The sequence below is a fragment of the Lissotriton helveticus genome, chromosome 1_1, assembly GCF_964261635.1.
Source record: "Lissotriton helveticus chromosome 1_1, aLisHel1.1, whole genome shotgun sequence".
In the NCBI taxonomy this organism is placed as follows: Eukaryota; Metazoa; Chordata; class Amphibia; order Caudata; family Salamandridae; genus Lissotriton; species Lissotriton helveticus.
In genome coordinates, this window is record NC_136057.1 from 216,035,352 (window position 1) to 216,050,973 (window position 15,622).

General features: G+C 37.0%; 16 non-coding genes across 16 annotated transcripts; all 16 read left to right on the forward strand.

Moving 5' to 3' along the window:
• Positions 1-684: 684 nt before the first annotated feature.
• TRNAK-UUU (transfer RNA lysine (anticodon UUU)) lies at positions 685-757 on the forward strand. Its single transcript has one exon. It is a non-coding gene; the product is annotated as a tRNA-Lys (tRNA).
• Positions 758-1,084: 327 nt separating this feature from the next.
• TRNAR-UCU (transfer RNA arginine (anticodon UCU)) lies at positions 1,085-1,175 on the forward strand. Its single transcript is given in 2 exon segments — positions 1,085-1,121; positions 1,140-1,175. It is a non-coding gene; the product is annotated as a tRNA-Arg (tRNA).
• A 1,515-nt stretch (positions 1,176-2,690) lies between these two features.
• On the forward strand, positions 2,691-2,763 carry TRNAK-UUU (transfer RNA lysine (anticodon UUU)). The gene has a single exon. It is a non-coding gene; the product is annotated as a tRNA-Lys (tRNA).
• An 863-nt stretch (positions 2,764-3,626) lies between these two features.
• On the forward strand, positions 3,627-3,699 carry TRNAK-UUU (transfer RNA lysine (anticodon UUU)). Its single transcript has one exon. It is a non-coding gene; the product is annotated as a tRNA-Lys (tRNA).
• Positions 3,700-4,700: 1,001 nt separating this feature from the next.
• On the forward strand, positions 4,701-4,773 carry TRNAK-UUU (transfer RNA lysine (anticodon UUU)). Its single transcript has one exon. It is a non-coding gene; the product is annotated as a tRNA-Lys (tRNA).
• A 327-nt stretch (positions 4,774-5,100) lies between these two features.
• On the forward strand, positions 5,101-5,191 carry TRNAR-UCU (transfer RNA arginine (anticodon UCU)). The gene is given in 2 exon segments: positions 5,101-5,137; positions 5,156-5,191. It is a non-coding gene; the product is annotated as a tRNA-Arg (tRNA).
• A 1,519-nt stretch (positions 5,192-6,710) lies between these two features.
• Positions 6,711-6,783, forward strand: TRNAK-UUU (transfer RNA lysine (anticodon UUU)). The gene has a single exon. It is a non-coding gene; the product is annotated as a tRNA-Lys (tRNA).
• Positions 6,784-7,646: 863 nt separating this feature from the next.
• Positions 7,647-7,719, forward strand: TRNAK-UUU (transfer RNA lysine (anticodon UUU)). Its single transcript has one exon. It is a non-coding gene; the product is annotated as a tRNA-Lys (tRNA).
• A 1,001-nt stretch (positions 7,720-8,720) lies between these two features.
• On the forward strand, positions 8,721-8,793 carry TRNAK-UUU (transfer RNA lysine (anticodon UUU)). The gene has a single exon. It is a non-coding gene; the product is annotated as a tRNA-Lys (tRNA).
• A 327-nt stretch (positions 8,794-9,120) lies between these two features.
• On the forward strand, positions 9,121-9,211 carry TRNAR-UCU (transfer RNA arginine (anticodon UCU)). The gene is given in 2 exon segments: positions 9,121-9,157; positions 9,176-9,211. It is a non-coding gene; the product is annotated as a tRNA-Arg (tRNA).
• A 1,519-nt stretch (positions 9,212-10,730) lies between these two features.
• Positions 10,731-10,803, forward strand: TRNAK-UUU (transfer RNA lysine (anticodon UUU)). The gene has a single exon. It is a non-coding gene; the product is annotated as a tRNA-Lys (tRNA).
• Positions 10,804-11,667: 864 nt separating this feature from the next.
• On the forward strand, positions 11,668-11,740 carry TRNAK-UUU (transfer RNA lysine (anticodon UUU)). Its single transcript has one exon. It is a non-coding gene; the product is annotated as a tRNA-Lys (tRNA).
• Positions 11,741-12,736: 996 nt separating this feature from the next.
• Positions 12,737-12,809, forward strand: TRNAK-UUU (transfer RNA lysine (anticodon UUU)). The gene has a single exon. It is a non-coding gene; the product is annotated as a tRNA-Lys (tRNA).
• An 863-nt stretch (positions 12,810-13,672) lies between these two features.
• Positions 13,673-13,745, forward strand: TRNAK-UUU (transfer RNA lysine (anticodon UUU)). The gene has a single exon. It is a non-coding gene; the product is annotated as a tRNA-Lys (tRNA).
• Positions 13,746-14,746: 1,001 nt separating this feature from the next.
• TRNAK-UUU (transfer RNA lysine (anticodon UUU)) lies at positions 14,747-14,819 on the forward strand. Its single transcript has one exon. It is a non-coding gene; the product is annotated as a tRNA-Lys (tRNA).
• A 327-nt stretch (positions 14,820-15,146) lies between these two features.
• TRNAR-UCU (transfer RNA arginine (anticodon UCU)) lies at positions 15,147-15,237 on the forward strand. Its single transcript is given in 2 exon segments — positions 15,147-15,183; positions 15,202-15,237. It is a non-coding gene; the product is annotated as a tRNA-Arg (tRNA).
• The last annotated feature ends 385 nt before the right edge of the window (positions 15,238-15,622 follow it).

A 15,622-nucleotide genomic window follows, 5' to 3' on the forward strand; every position in this document is an offset into this window, starting at 1 on the left:
GTGCAATGGATAGCGGCTTGGAGTCCTAGACGAATGTAGCAAAAGCATTCAAAGGCTTTGTGTTCAAACACCAGCTGGGTCAATTTTATCCCTCCTCTTATTTTATAACTAATTGAAACAGTAACAAGCAATGCCTGCGTCTGCATCACCAGAAACATTTACCAACATGGCAGTGAAAGAAAGTCTACTTAAACAGAGACTGTTTGCTTTGAAAACATTGCATAATCTATGCCCAAGAGGAAATTCCCAAAGATACTGCTGAAAATGTAATTTAGTAGGTAGTAATAGTATTTGGGACTTTATTGATTTCACAATGTCATTTTAGACACATGATTTCTAAGTCAGCCGAAAATGAGATAGTCCAAATTTCAGGATTTAAAATGGATTACGTGTGCTGCTGAAATTTCAAATGCTTAACACCTTCAATGCTACAGGAGATTTTCCTCCTGTGCTGAATGATCTGTAAATCCATTGTTCATGACGAGCTCAGCTCGTCATAAGCACACGACAAGTGTACTGCACGACGAGCTGAGCTCGTCATGAGCATGGAAGGGGTTAAAACATCAATTTGTTATTAAACTCTACAAATTTGATTGCTAATATATGTAACCATATTAATACACAGAGTGTAGGTCAGTGTACGTCCACATTTGTTTAGCTGATTTTAAGACAGAGTATAGCAGAGCCTGGATAGCTCAGTCGGTAGAGCATCAGACTTTTAATCTGAGGGTCCAGGGTTCAAGTCCCTGTTCAGGCGGGTGCTTCCTTTAAAGAAAAATTACTCTAATTGGATGCTCTTTTTGTGTTCCCCTGCATGACGAATAAGATATTCCATTACTAAAATTGCAAAAACGTCTTTCATGGAGTTGTGAAATGCACATCTGCCTCATATATCATGTGCCATTTGACTAAACTTAAGTCGTACGTAGATTTACCTAAGGTATCATGTAACTTGAGACGGTGAATATAATTTCCCCAATTCAATATTCAAAATAAATCCATGGTTATAGTATCAAATGAACTTTATAAAGCTGATCAACATTATTTCATTTCAGAATATCTCTGCACCTCATCAGAGCGTATTGGCTCTGTGGCGCAATGGATAGCGCATTGGACTTCTAGGTGAATGTAAAAAAGATATTCAAAGGTTGTGGGTTCGAATCCCACCAGAGTCAGTTTTATCCCTATTTATTTCATAACTGTTTAAAAGAGTAATAAACAGTGCATACATGCTTCTGCTTCACCAAAAAGGGCAGTGAAAGGAAGTCTATTTTAAATAGATACTATTCAAGTTACGCAATCTTTGCAGAAGAGGAAATTGGCAGCTGTACTTATGAAAATGTAATTTACTCAGAAGTAAGATTTTGGGCCCTTCCTTAATTTTACAATGTCAATAAAAACATATGAATTCTAAGTCAGCAAAAAAAATTGAGATAGTAGCAATTTCAGGACTTACAATAAGGTTAAATTTACTGAAGAGATTTCAAATGCTTGAAGTACCAATTCATTATTATATTCCGCGTATTCAGTACTTAATACCGGCAACCATCTTAAGAAACGTAGTGATAGTTGGGACACCTCCAAATGTTGATAAGGTCATTTTGTGGAGCGACCTCTCTGAGCCTGGATAGCTCAGTCGGGAGAGCATCAGACTTTTAATCTGAGGGCCCAGGGTTCAAGTCCCTGTTCAGGCGGCTTGGTTAAAGAAAAGGTATATCAATTGCATACTCTTTTCAGGATCCAATGAATGGGGAGTCCTATTAGAGATGTTTCAAAAAAGTCTTAATCAAGTCATTACATACCCATCTGTCTTCTACATTCTTTGACAAGGGTTAAGAAGACTTACCCAAACTGTATCATGTAGTTTGTTGATTATCTTTTACCCAATTCAATGTTCAAAATGTAAGGTAGTGTTCGATTAACTTGATAAAGTTGGTCAACAGCTGATAGGTCATCTTTTTATTTGTGAATCTCTGATCACCGTGTTGAATCAGGTCGGATCTCTAGTGCAATGGATAGCGGCTTGGAGTCCTAGACGAATGTAGCAAAAGCATTCAAAGGCTTTGTGTTCAAACACCAGCTGGGTCAATTTTATCCCTCCTCTTATTTTATAACTAATTGAAACAGTAACAAGCAATGCCTGCGTCTGCATCACCAGAAACATTTACCAAAATGGCAGAGAAAGAAAGTCTACTTAAACAGAGACTGTTTGCTTTGAAAACATTGCATAATCTATGCCCGAGAGGAAATTCCCAAAGATACTGCTGAAAATGTAATTTAGTAGGTAGTAATAGTATTTGGCACTTTATTGATTTCACAATGTCATTTTAGACACATGATTTCTAAGTCAGCCGAAAATGAGATAGTCCAAATTTCAGGATTTAAAATGGATTACGTGTGCTGCTGAAATTTCAAATGCTTAACACCTTCAATGCTACAGGAGATTTTCCTCCTGTGCTGAATGATCTGTAAATCCATTGTTCATGACGAGCTCAGCTCGTCATAAGCACACGACAAGTGTACTGCACGAAGAGCTGAGCTCGTCATGAGCATGGAAGGGGTTAAAACATCAATTTGTTATTAAACTCTACAAATTTGATTGCTAATATATGTAACCATATTAATACATAGAGTGTAGGTCAGTGTACGTCCACATTTGTTTAGCTGATTTTAAGACAGAGTATAGCAGAGCCTGGATAGCTTAGTCGGTAGAGCATCAGACTTTTAATCTGAGGGTCCAGGGTTCAAGTCCCTGTTCAGGCGGTTGCTTCCTTTAAAGAAAAATTACTCTAATTGGATGCTCTTTTTGTGTTCCCCTGCATGACGAATAAGATATTCCATTACTAAAATTGCAAAAACGTCTTTCATGGAGTTGTGAAATGCACATCTGCCTCATATATCATGTGCCATTTGACTAAACTTAAGTCGTACGTAGACTTACCTAAGGTATCATGTAACTTGAGACGGTGAATATAATTTCCCCAATTCAATATTCAAAATAAATCCATGGTTATAGTATCAAATGAACTTTATAAAGCTGATCAACATTATTTCATTTCAGAATATCTCTGCACCTCATCAGAGCGTATTGGCTCTCTGGCGCAATGGATAGCGCATTGGACTTCTAGGTGAATGTAAAAAAGATATTCAAAGGTTGTGGGTTCGAATCCCACCAGAGTCAGTTTTATCCCTATTTATTTCATAACTGTTTAAAAGAGTAATAAACAGTGCATGCATGCTTCTGCTTCACGAAAAAGGGCAGTGAAAGGAAGTCTATTTTAAATAGATACTATTCAAATTACGCGATCTTTGCAGAAGAGGAAATTGGCAGCTGTACTTATGAAAATGTAATTTACTCAGAAGTAAGATTTTGGGCCCTTCCTTAATTTTACAATGTCAATAAAAACATATGACTTCTAAGTCAGCAAAAAAAATGAGATAGTAGCAATTTCAGGACTTACAATAAGGTTAAATTTACTGAAGAGATTTCAAATGCTTGAAGTACCAATTCATTATTATATTCCGCGTATTCAGTACTTAATACCGGCAACCATCTTAAGAAACGTAGTGATAGTTGGGACACTTCTAAATGTTGATAAGGTCATTTTGTGGAGCGACCTCTCCGAGCCTGGATAGCTCAGTCGGGAGAGCATCAGACTTTTAATCTGAAGGCCCAGGGTTCAAGTCCCTGTTCAGGCGGCTTGGTTAAAGAAAAGGTATATCAATTGCATACTCTTTTCAGGATCCAATGAATGGGGAGTCCTATTAGAGATGTTTCAAAATAGTCTTAATCAAGTCATTACATACCCATCTGTCTTCTACATTCTTTGACAAGGGTTAAGAAGACTTACCCAAACTGTATCATGTAGTTTGACATGTTGATTATCTTTTACCCAATTCAATGTTCAAAATGTAAGGTAGTGTCCGATTAACTTGATAAAGTTGGTCAACAGCTGATAGGTCATCTTTTTATTTGTGAATCTCTGATCACCGTGTTGAATCAGGTCGGATCTCTAGTGCAATGGATAGCGGCTTGGAGTCCTAGACGAATGTAGCAAAAGCATTCAAAGGCTTTGTGTTCAAACACCAGCTGGGTCAATTTTATCCCTCCTCTTATTTTATAACTAATTGAAACAGTAACAAGCAATGCCTGCGTCTGCATCACCAGAAACATTTACCAACATGGCAGTGAAAGAAAGTCTACTTAAACAGAGACTGTTTGCTTTGAAAACATTGCATAATCTATGCCCAAGAGGAAATTCCCAAAGATACTGCTGAAAATGTAATTTAGTAGGTAGTAATAGTATTTGGCACTTTATTGATTTCACAATGTCATTTTAGACACATGATTTCTAAGTCAGCCGAAAATGAGATAGTCCAAATTTCAGGATTTAAAATGGATTACGTGTGCTGCTGAAATTTCAAATGCTTAACACCTTCAATGCTACAGGAGATTTTCCTCCTGTGCTGAATGATCTGTAAATCCATTGTTCATGACGAGCTCAGCTCGTCATAAGCACACGACAAGTGTACTGCACGACGAGCTGAGCTCGTCATGAGCATGGAAGGGGTTAAAACATCAATTTGTTATTAAACTCTACAAATTTGATTGCTAATATATGTAACCATATTAATACACAGAGTGTAGGTCAGTGTACGTCCACATTTGTTTAGCTGATTTTAAGACAGAGTATAGCAGAGCCTGGATAGCTCAGTCGGTAGAGCATCAGACTTTTAATCTGAGGGTCCAGGGTTCAAGTCCCTGTTCAGGCGGGTGCTTCCTTTAAAGAAAAATTACTCTAATTGGATGCTCTTTTTGTGTTCCCCTGCATGACGAATAAGATATTCCATTACTAAAATTGCAAAAACGTCTTTCATGGAGTTGTGAAATGCACATCTGCCTCATATATCATGTGCCATTTGACTAAACTTAAGTCGTACGTAGATTTACCTAAGGTATCATGTAACTTGAGACGGTGAATATAATTTCCCCAATTCAATATTCAAAATAAATCCATGGTTATAGTATCAAATGAACTTTATAAAGCTGATCAACATTATTTCATTTCAGAATATCTCTGCACCTCATCAGAGCGTATTGGCTCTGTGGCGCAATGGATAGCGCATTGGACTTCTAGGTGAATGTAAAAAAGATATTCAAAGGTTGTGGGTTCGAATCCCACCAGAGTCAGTTTTATCCCTATTTATTTCATAACTGTTTAAAAGAGTAATAAACAGTGCATACATGCTTCTGCTTCACCAAAAAGGGCAGTGAAAGGAAGTCTATTTTAAATAGATACTATTCAAGTTACGCAATCTTTGCAGAAGAGGAAATTGGCAGCTGTACTTATGAAAATGTAATTTACTCAGAAGTAAGATTTTGGGCCCTTCCTTAATTTTACAATGTCAATAAAAACATATGAATTCTAAGTCAGCAAAAAAAATTGAGATAGTAGCAATTTCAGGACTTACAATAAGGTTAAATTTACTGAAGAGATTTCAAATGCTTGAAGTACCAATTCATTATTATATTCCGCGTATTCAGTACTTAATACCGGCAACCATCTTAAGAAACGTAGTGATAGTTGGGACACCTCCAAATGTTGATAAGGTCATTTTGTGGAGCGACCTCTCTGAGCCTGGATAGCTCAGTCGGGAGAGCATCAGACTTTTAATCTGAGGGCCCAGGGTTCAAGTCCCTGTTCAGGCGGCTTGGTTAAAGAAAAGGTATATCAATTGCATACTCTTTTCAGGATCCAATGAATGGGGAGTCCTATTAGAGATGTTTCAAAAAAGTCTTAATCAAGTCATTACATACCCATCTGTCTTCTACATTCTTTGACAAGGGTTAAGAAGACTTACCCAAACTGTATCATGTAGTTTGTTGATTATCTTTTACCCAATTCAATGTTCAAAATGTAAGGTAGTGTCCGATTAACTTGATAAAGTTGGTCAACAGCTGATAGGTCATCTTTTTATTTGTGAATCTCTGATCACCGTGTTGAATCAGGTCGGATCTCTAGTGCAATGGATAGCGGCTTGGAGTCCTAGACGAATGTAGCAAAAGCATTCAAAGGCTTTGTGTTCAAACACCAGCTGGGTCAATTTTATCCCTCCTCTTATTTTATAACTAATTGAAACAGTAACAAGCAATGCCTGCGTCTGCATCACCAGAAACATTTACCAAAATGGCAGAGAAAGAAAGTCTACTTAAACAGAGACTGTTTGCTTTGAAAACATTGCATAATCTATGCCCAAGAGGAAATTCCCCAAGATACTGCTGAAAATGTATGTAATTTAGTAGGTAGTAATACTATTTGGCACTTTATTGATTTCACAATGTCATTTTAGACACATGATTTCTAAGTCAGCCGAAAATGAGATAGTCCAAATTTCAGGATTTAAAATGGATTACGTGTGCTGCTGAAATTTCAAATGCTTAACACCTTCAATGCTACAGGAGATTTTCCTCCTGTGCTGAATGATCTGTAAATCCATTGTTCATGACGAGCTCAGCTCGTCATAAGCACACGACAAGTGTACTGCACGAAGAGCTGAGCTCGTCATGAGCATGGAAGGGGTTAAAACATCAATTTGTTATTAAACTCTACAAATTTGATTGCTAATATATGTAACCATATTAATACATAGAGTGTAGGTCAGTGTACGTCCACATTTGTTTAGCTGATTTTAAGACAGAGTATAGCAGAGCCTGGATAGCTTAGTCGGTAGAGCATCAGACTTTTAATCTGAGGGTCCAGGGTTCAAGTCCCTGTTCAGGCGGTTGCTTCCTTTAAAGAAAAATTACTCTAATTGGATGCTCTTTTTGTGTTCCCCTGCATGACGAATAAGATATTCCATTACTAAAATTGCAAAAACGTCTTTCATGGAGTTGTGAAATGCACATCTGCCTCATATATCATGTGCCATTTGACTAAACTTAAGTCGTACGTAGACTTACCTAAGGTATCATGTAACTTGAGACGGTGAATATAATTTCCCCAATTCAATATTCAAAATAAATCCATGGTTATAGTATCAAATGAACTTTATAAAGCTGATCAACATTATTTCATTTCAGAATATCTCTGCACCTAATCAGAGCGTATTGGCTCTCTGGCGCAATGGATAGCGCATTGGACTTCTAGGTGAATGTAAAAAAGATATTCAAAGGTTGTGGGTTCGAATCCCACCAGAGTCAGTTTTATCCCTATTTATTTCATAACTGTTTAAAAGAGTAATAAACAGTGCATGCATGCTTCTGCGTCACGAAAAAGGGCAGTGAAAGGAAGTCTATTTTAAATAGATACTATTCAAATTACGCGATCTTTGCAGAAGAGGAAATTGGCAGCTGTACTTATGAAAATGTAATTTACTCAGAAGTAAGATTTTGGGCCCTTCCTTAATTTTACAATGTCAATAAAAACATATGACTTCTAAGTCAGCAAAAAAAATGAGATAGTAGCAATTTCAGGACTTACAATAAGGTTAAATTTACTGAAGAGATTTCAAATGCTTGAAGTACCAATTCATTATTATATTCCGCGTATTCAGTACTTAATACCGGCAACCATCTTAAGAAACGTAGTGATAGTTGGGACACTTCTAAATGTTGATAAGGTCATTTTGTGGAGCGACCTCTCCGAGCCTGGATAGCTCAGTCGGGAGAGCATCAGACTTTTAATCTGAAGGCCCAGGGTTCAAGTCCCTGTTCAGGCGGCTTGGTTAAAGAAAAGGTATATCAATTGCATACTCTTTTCAGGATCCAATGAATGGGGAGTCCTATTAGAGATGTTTCAAAATAGTCTTAATCAAGTCATTACATACCCATCTGTCTTCTACATTCTTTGACAAGGGTTAAGAAGACTTACCCAAACTGTATCATGTAGTTTGACATGTTGATTATCTTTTACCCAATTCAATGTTCAAAATGTAAGGTAGTGTCCGATTAACTTGATAAAGTTGGTCAACAGCTGATAGGTCATCTTTTTATTTGTGAATCTCTGATCACCGTGTTGAATCAGGTCGGATCTCTAGTGCAATGGATAGCGGCTTGGAGTCCTAGACGAATGTAGCAAAAGCATTCAAAGGCTTTGTGTTCAAACACCAGCTGGGTCAATTTTATCCCTCCTCTTATTTTATAACTAATTGAAACAGTAACAAGCAATGCCTGCGTCTGCATCACCAGAAACATTTACCAACATGGCAGTGAAAGAAAGTCTACTTAAACAGAGACTGTTTGCTTTGAAAACATTGCATAATCTATGCCCAAGAGGAAATTCCCAAAGATACTGCTGAAAATGTAATTTAGTAGGTAGTAATAGTATTTGGCACTTTATTGATTTCACAATGTCATTTTAGACACATGATTTCTAAGTCAGCCGAAAATGAGATAGTCCAAATTTCAGGATTTAAAATGGATTACGTGTGCTGCTGAAATTTCAAATGCTTAACACCTTCAATGCTACAGGAGATTTTCCTCCTGTGCTGAATGATCTGTAAATCCATTGTTCATGACGAGCTCAGCTCGTCATAAGCACACGACAAGTGTACTGCACGACGAGCTGAGCTCGTCATGAGCATGGAAGGGGTTAAAACATCAATTTGTTATTAAACTCTACAAATTTGATTGCTAATATATGTAACCATATTAATACACAGAGTGTAGGTCAGTGTACGTCCACATTTGTTTAGCTGATTTTAAGACAGAGTATAGCAGAGCCTGGATAGCTCAGTCGGTAGAGCATCAGACTTTTAATCTGAGGGTCCAGGGTTCAAGTCCCTGTTCAGGCGGGTGCTTCCTTTAAAGAAAAATTACTCTAATTGGATGCTCTTTTTGTGTTCCCCTGCATGACGAATAAGATATTCCATTACTCAAATTGCAAAAACGTCTTTCATGGAGTTGTGAAATGCACATCTGCCTCATATATCATGTGCCATTTGACTAAACTTAAGTCGTACGTAGATTTACCTAAGGTATCATGTAACTTGAGACGGTGAATATAATTTCCCCAATTCAATATTCAAAATAAATCCATGGTTATAGTATCAAATGAACTTTATAAAGCTGATCAACATTATTTCATTTCAGAATATCTCTGCACCTCATCAGAGCGTATTGGCTCTGTGGCGCAATGGATAGCGCATTGGACTTCTAGGTGAATGTAAAAAAGATATTCAAAGGTTGTGGGTTCGAATCCCACCAGAGTCAGTTTTATCCCTATTTATTTCATAACTGTTTAAAAGAGTAATAAACAGTGCATACATGCTTCTGCTTCACCAAAAAGGGCAGTGAAAGGAAGTCTATTTTAAATAGATACTATTCAAGTTACGCAATCTTTGCAGAAGAGGAAATTGGCAGCTGTACTTATGAAAATGTAATTTACTCAGAAGTAAGATTTTGGGCCCTTCCTTAATTTTACAATGTCAATAAAAACATATGAATTCTAAGTCAGCAAAAAAAATTGAGATAGTAGCAATTTCAGGACTTACAATAAGGTTAAATTTACTGAAGAGATTTCAAATGCTTGAAGTACCAATTCATTATTATATTCCGCGTATTCAGTACTTAATACCGGCAACCATCTTAAGAAACGTAGTGATAGTTGGGACACCTCCAAATGTTGATAAGGTCATTTTGTGGAGCGACCTCTCTGAGCCTGGATAGCTCAGTCGGGAGAGCATCAGACTTTTAATCTGAGGGCCCAGGGTTCAAGTCCCTGTTCAGGCGGCTTGGTTAAAGAAAAGGTATATCAATTGCATACTCTTTTCAGGATCCAATGAATGGGGAGTCCTATTAGAGATGTTTCAAAAAAGTCTTAATCAAGTCATTACATACCCATCTGTCTTCTACATTCTTTGACAAGGGTTAAGAAGACTTACCCAAACTGTATCATGTAGTTTGTTGATTATCTTTTACCCAATTCAATGTTCAAAATGTAAGGTAGTGTCCGATTAACTTGATAAAGTTGGTCAACAGCTGATAGGTCATCTTTTTATTTGTGAATCTCTGATCACCGTGTTGAATCAGGTCGGATCTCTAGTGCAATGGATAGCGGCTTGGAGTCCTAGACGAATGTAGCAAAAGCATTCAAAGGCTTTGTGTTCAAACACCAGCTGGGTCAATTTTATCCCTCCTCTTATTTTATAACTAATTGAAACAGTAACAAGCAATGCCTGCGTCTGCATCACCAGAAACATTTACCAAAATGGCAGAGAAAGAAAGTCTACTTAAACAGAGACTGTTTGCTTTGAAAACATTGCATAATCTATGCCCAAGAGGAAATTCCCCAAGATACTGCTGAAAATGTATGTAATTTAGTAGGTAGTAATACTATTTGGCACTTTATTGATTTCACAATGTCATTTTAGACACATGATTTCTAAGTCAGCCGAAAATGAGATAGTACAAATTTCAGGATTTAAAATGGATTACGTGTGCTGCTGAAATTTCAAATGCTTAACACCTTCAATGCTACAGGAGATTTTCCTCCTGTGCTGAATGATCTGTAAATCCATTGTTCATGACGAGCTCAGCTCGTCATAAGCACACGACAAGTGTACTGCACGAAGAGCTGAGCTCGTCATGAGCATGGAAGGGGTTAAAACATCAATTTGTTATTAAACTCTACAAATTTGATTGCTAATATATGTAACCATATTAATACATAGAGTGTAGGTCAGTGTACGTCCACATTTGTTTAGCTGATTTTAAGACAGAGTATAGCAGAGCCTGGATAGCTCAGTCGGTAGAGCATCAGACTTTTAATCTGAGGGTCCAGGGTTCAAGTCCCTGTTCAGGCGGTTGCTTCCTTTAAAGAAAAATTACTCTAATTGGATGCTCTTTTTGTGTTCCCCTGCATGACGAATAAGATATTCCATTACTAAAATTGCAAAAACGTCTTTCAAGGAGTTGTGAAATGCACATCTGCCTCATATATCATGTGCCATTTGACTAAACTTAAGTCGTACGTAGATTTACCTAAGGTATCATGTAACTTGAGACGGTGAATATAATTTCCCCAATTCAATATTCAAAATAAATCCATGGTTATAGTATCAAATGAACTTTATAAAGCTGATCAACATTATTTCATTTCAGAATATCTCTGCACCTCATCAGAGCGTATTGGCTCTGTGGCGCAATGGATAGGGCATTTGACTTCTAGGTGAATGTAAAAAAGATATTCAAAGGTTGTGGGTTCGAATCCCACCAGAGTCAGTTTTATCCCTATTTATTTCATAACTGTTTAAAAGAGTAATAAACAGTGCATACATGCTTCTGCTTCACCAAAAAGGGCAGTGAAAGGAAGTCTATTTTAAATAGATACTATTCAAGTTACGCAATCTTTGCAGAAGAGGAAATTGGCAGCTGTACTTATGAAAATGTAATTTACTCAGAAGTAAGATTTTGGGCCCTTCCTTAATTTTACAATGTCAATAAAAACATATGAATTCTAAGTCAGCAAAAAAAATTGAGATAGTAGCAATTTCAGGACTTACAATAAGGTTAAATTTACTGAAGAGATTTCAAATGCTTGAAGTACCAATTCATTATTATATTCCGCGTATTCAGTACTTAATACCGGCAACCATCTTAAGAAACGTAGTGATAGTTGGGACACCTCCAAATGTTGATAAGGTCATTTTGTGGAGCGACCTCTCTGAGCCTGGATAGCTCAGTCGGGAGAGCATCAGACTTTTAATCTGAGGGCCCAGGGTTCAAATCCCTGTTCAGGCGGCTTGGTTAAAGAAAAGGTATATCAATTGCATACTCTTTTCAGGATCCAATGAATGGGGAGTCCTATTAGAGATGTTTCAAAAAAGTCTTAATCAAGTCATTACATACCCATCTGTCTTCTACATTCTTTGACAAGGGTTAAGAAGACTTACCCAAACTGTATCATGTAGTTTGTTGATTATCTTTTACCCAATTCAATGTTCAAAATGTAAGGTAGTGTCCGATTAACTTGATAAAGTTGGTCAACAGCTGATAGGTCATCTTTTTATTTGTGAATCTCTGATCACCGTGTTGAATCAGGTCGGATCTCTAGTGCAATGGATAGCGGCTTGGAGTCCTAGACGAATGTAGCAAAAGCATTCAAAGGCTTTGTGTTCAAACACCAGCTGGGTCAATTTTATCCCTCCTCTTCTTTTTTAACTAATTGAAACAGTAACAAGCAATGCCTGCGTCTGCATCACCAGAAACATTTACCAAAATGGCAGAGAAAGAAAGTCTACTTAAACAGAGACTGTTTGCTTTGAAAACATTGCATAATCTATGCCCAAGAGGAAATTCCCAAAGATACTGCTGAAAATGTAATTTAGTAGGTAGTAATAGTATTTGGCACTTTATTGATTTCACAATGTCATTTTAGACACATGATTTCTAAGTCAGCCGAAAATGAGATAGTCCAAATTTCAGGATTTAAAATGGATTACGTGTGCTGCTGAAATTTCAAATGCTTAACACCTTCAATGCTACAGGAGATTTTCCTCCTGTGCTGAATGATCTGTAAATCCATTGTTCATGATGAGCTCAGCTCGTCATAAGCACACGACAAGTGTACTGCACGAAGAGCTGAGCTCGTCATGAGCATGGAAGGGGTTAAAACATCAATTTGTTATTAAACTCTACAAATTTGATTGCTAATATATGTAACCATATTAATACATAGAGTGTAGGTCAGTGTACGTCCACATTTGTTTAGCTGATTTTAAGACAGAGTATAGCAGAGCCTGGATAGCTTAGTCGGTAGAGCATCAGACTTTTAATCTGAGGGTCCAGGGTTCAAGTCCCTGTTCAGGCGGTTGCTTCCTTTAAAGAAAAATTACTCTAATTGGATGCTCTTTTTGTGTTCCCCTGCATGACGAATAAGATATTCCATTACTAAAATTGCAAAAACGTCTTTCATGGAGTTGTGAAATGCACATCTGCCTCATATATCATGTGCCATTTGACTAAACTTAAGTCGTACGTAGACTTACCTAAGGTATCATGTAACTTGAGACGGTGAATATAATTTCCCCAATTCAATATTCAAAATAAATCCATGGTTATAGTATCAAATGAACTTTATAAAGCTGATCAACATTATTTCATTTCAGAATATCTCTGCACCTAATCAGAGCGTATTGGCTCTCTGGCGCAATGGATAGCGCATTGGACTTCTAGGTGAATGTAAAAAAGATATTCAAAGGTTGTGGGTTCGAATCCCACCAGAGTCAGTTTTATCCCTATTTATTTCATAACTGTTTAAAAGAGTAATAAACAGTGCATGCATGCTTCTGCTTCACGAAAAAGGGCAGTGAAAGGAAGTCTATTTTAAATAGATACTATTCAAATTACGCGATCTTTGCAGAAGAGGAAATTGGCAGCTGTACTTATGAAAATGTAATTTACTCAGAAGTAAGATTTTGGGCCCTTCCTTAATTTTACAATGTCAATAAAAACATATGACTTCTAAGTCAGCAAAAAAAATGAGATAGTAGCAATTTCAGGACTTACAATAAGGTTAAATTTACTGAAGAGATTTCAAATGCTTGAAGTACCAATTCATTATTATATTCCGCGTATTCAGTACTTAATACCGGCAACCATCTTAAGAAACGTAGTGATAGTTGGGACACTTCTAAATGTTGATAAGGTCATTTTGTGGAGCGACCTCTCCGAGCCTGGATAGCTCAGTCGGGAGAGCATCAGACTTTTAATCTGAAGGCCCAGGGTTCAAGTCCCTGTTCAGGCGGCTTGGTTAAAGAAAAGGTATATCAATTGCATACTCTTTTCAGGATCCAATGAATGGGGAGTCCTATTAGAGATGTTTCAAAATAGTCTTAATCAAGTCATTACATACCCATCTGTCTTCTACATTCTTTGACAAGGGTTAAGAAGACTTACCCAAACTGTATCATGTAGTTTGACATGTTGATTATCTTTTACCCAATTCAATGTTCAAAATGTAAGGTAGTGTCCGATTAACTTGATAAAGTTGGTCAACAGCTGATAGGTCATCTTTTTATTTGTGAATCTCTGATCACCGTGTTGAATCAGGTCGGATCTCTAGTGCAATGGATAGCGGCTTGGAGTCCTAGACGAATGTAGCAAAAGCATTCAAAGGCTTTGTGTTCAAACACCAGCTGGGTCAATTTTATCCCTCCTCTTATTTTATAACTAATTGAAACAGTAACAAGCAATGCCTGCGTCTGCATCACCAGAAACATTTACCAACATGGCAGTGAAAGAAAGTCTACTTAAACAGAGACTGTTTGCTTTGAAAACATTGCATAATCTATGCCCAAGAGGAAATTCCCAAAGATACTGCTGAAAATGTAATTTAGTAGGTAGTAATACTATTTGGCACTTTATTGATTTCACAATGTCATTTTAGACACATGATTTCTAAGTCAGCCGAAAATGAGATAGTACAAATTTCAGGATTTAAAATGGATTACGTGTGCTGCTGAAATTTCAAATGCTTAACACCTTCAATGCTACAGGAGATTTTCCTCCTGTGCTGAATGATCTGTAAATCCATTGTTCATGACGAGCTCAGCTCGTCATAAGCACACGACAAGTGTACTGCACGACGAGCTGAGCTCGTCATGAGCATGGAAGGGGTTAAAACATCAATTTGTTATTAAACTCTACAAATTTGATTGCTAATATATGTAACCATATTAATACACAGAGTGTAGGTCAGTGTACGTCCACATTTGTTTAGCTGATTTTAAGACAGAGTATAGCAGAGCCTGGATAGCTCAGTCGGTAGAGCATCAGACTTTTAATCTGAGGGTCCAGGGTTCAAGTCCCTGTTCAGGCGGGTGCTTCCTTTAAAGAAAAATTACTCTAATTGGATGCTCTTTTTGTGTTCCCCTGCATGACGAATAAGATATTCCATTACTAAAATTGCAAAAACGTCTTTCATGGAGTTGTGAAATGCACATCTGCCTCATATATCATGTGCCATTTGACTAAACTTAAGTCGTACGTAGATTTACCTAAGGTATCATGTAACTTGAGACGGTGAATATAATTTCCCCAATTCAATATTCAAAATAAATCCATGGTTATAGTATCAAATGAACTTTATAAAGCTGATCAACATTATTTCATTTCAGAATATCTCTGCACCTCATCAGAGCGTATTGGCTCTGTGGCGCAATGGATAGCGCATTGGACTTCTAGGTGAATGTAAAAAAGATATTCAAAGGTTGTGGGTTCGAATCCCACCAGAGTCAGTTTTATCCCTATTTATTTCATAACTGTTTAAAAGAGTAATAAACAGTGCATACATGCTTCTGCTTCACCAAAAAGGGCAGTGAAAGGAAGTCTATTTTAAATAGATACTATTCAAGTTACGCAATCTTTGCAGAAGAGGAAATTGGCAGCTGTACTTATGAAAATTTAATTTACTCAGAAGTAAGATTTTGGGCCCTTCCTTAATTTTACAATGTCAATAAAAACATATGAATTCTAAGTCAGCAAAAAAAATTGAGATAGTAGCAATTTCAGGACTTACAATAAGGTTAAATTTTACTGAAGAGATTTCAAATGCTTGAAGTACCAATTCATTATTATATTCCGCGTATTCAGTACTTAATACCGGCAACCATCTTAAGAAAC